Raw genomic sequence first — 2,380 nt, forward strand, 5'->3', positions numbered from 1 at the left:
TATGCCCAAGGAGGGAAAAAGTGAATTACATTTGTTTTTCTGTCAACTCTTTGGTCATGTTGAACATTTAAGCACTAAAAAAATCTAAGTCTTTTTACATGAACTACTGTTCAATAAGATCTCCCTGTTTCTGTTTATGGGTTACTGATTTACTGAATTGAAATATGGATTTTATATTCATCTTAATTATGTTTCATCGTATTAGCTTCAGACAATTTGATTTAATATGTTGAGTTCTGTTGGCCCTTGCTCTGTCATTTTGCATGCTAATTATTCCTTCTAGATTTGTGACATTTATAAATTTAATTAAAGTATAAAAATTCTATTCATCCAAAATGTTGACTTAAGAAAGATAAAAGGAAAATAAGATATGATGAAATATAATGCCTTGTACATGCCACCAGAGCCTTGTGCTAAGTTGTTTCCAATCCAATAAATGTCCACCTTTTATTTTCAGAAGCCAATTGACATAACCATATTATTGGGTCGTTGGGAAAGTCATGACACATTTTTGCATTGAAAAACATAGAAAAATACGTCATGACTTTCCCGATGACCCAATATAAACTAGTGCAAATTTCTGCATCCTTCTACCAAAATATAAAAGTCTTTAGCTGTATTTTGGCATTTCTCTCCAATAATTTTAAAATGTTACCAATACTGCTTCTTAAGTCACTACTAGAAGTCATTGTTTCCACCAGAATATAGTTCCCCTAGACCTGGACACACACCCTGATTTATATGGAGAGAGAGANAAGGTAATAAAAGTATAGGAAAATTAAAAATTAACCTAAAAATTTCATTCATTAATCTAGATTTCTAAGAGTAAAGAGGATAGGAGAAACCAAAGGCCTGAAGAATGTTTAAAAATACTTCTCTTCCTCACTGTGTTTAAGATCGTATTTTTATACACATAACCCTATACATACTGGGTTGCAAATATGAAATGAAAGAATGCAGAAAGCAAAGAAATGCTTCCTAAAGCGTAAGCCCAGGTACTATAGGAGTATCGATAATGTGCACCCTGTATAGGTATGGTTGTGGATGTGTTGGTGTTTGATATATATGAATTAGTTGGTGTCCAAACTCACGCCAAGTCTTTATTATTAAAAATTTATATGAAATTGTGAATCAAAAATGAATAGGTAAAATTAAAATAATGGCAGTGTTCATTTTGATTATGGAATAAATAATCAAATCAATCGTTGATGGTGGGAGATCTATTTTTTTTTCTGAGCTCTGTAGAATATTTCCTCTTTTACATTAAGATGGCCACTATCTACTTATGTTACCATTAAAAAATGCATTTTGTTCCAAGTTGGCATTGGACTCTCAGCTAACACATTCCTACTTCTCGTTCACTCCTTCTAGATCTCAAGGCGTAAGGCCACTGACCCAACCACCTATCACTTGGACCTTGTTTACAGAGGGGTGCTGCCCCCCATACGGTTCTTGGAGTCTACAGACCAATTTGAGTCACTGAGACTTCAGAATGCCTTCAAATGTAAGGTGCTTTTCTACATGAACAAGGTGATGCGGGGCCTTTCCACCTGTAACACCTGCCTCCTGAGCGGGCTCCCGGCCATCATCACCAGCCCCAGCACCTCCTAGTTGGCCGAATTTAAACAGAAGTCCAGCAGCTACATCTTCCATTTCTTCTTATGAGTCCTCAGTTTGTCCTTCAGTAGTAACCTTATCTTCTACACTGTGGCTTCTAATGTAACCAAGACCAATCTGCTAAATATCAGTAAGTACTTCTCACTTTCCTCCATAAACTAACTATATCACCTGGAGCCTACTTTTTACACTGCCACTATCTAGAAATGCCTCCTTTTCAGGAATTATGCTGCTTTCAAGTGCATACATGGTGATTCTCTTGTGCAGGAATCAGAGGCAGTCCCAGTACCTTCCCACCAGCAGCATCTCCCCAAGAACCTCCACAGAGAACAGGGCCACCTAGACCCTCCTGCTGCAGGTGAGTTTCTTTATGGTCACAAACTGGGTGAATTTCATCATGTCATCTTCTTCAACCCTGTTAGGAGCATATGACTCAGTTGTCTTGGGTATCCAGTGTTTTGTAGTTAATTTCTATGTCACTGTCAGTCCTTTGGTGCTAATCAGATATGATAAAAGTACAATAAATATATGATGCAAAATATGTAACAGAAGTATATGTTAACAAATTATTAAAGAAAATAATTCCCTGAAATCCAGGTTCTTTTGTCATCACTTCAGTTATTCATATAGCAGAGAATTTGATATTTGATTTAATTAAAATGTGTAGAATTATATCTAAATAATTTTGAAACCAACCAATGCTAGTTTTGTTTGTTTGTTTGCTTGCTTGCTTTTGGTGTCAGACTCAAAAAATCATTGCCGA

Source organism: Hipposideros armiger, unplaced genomic scaffold (assembly GCF_001890085.2).
Source record: "Hipposideros armiger isolate ML-2016 unplaced genomic scaffold, ASM189008v1 scaffold_1268, whole genome shotgun sequence".
Taxonomy (NCBI): domain Eukaryota; kingdom Metazoa; phylum Chordata; class Mammalia; order Chiroptera; family Hipposideridae; genus Hipposideros; species Hipposideros armiger.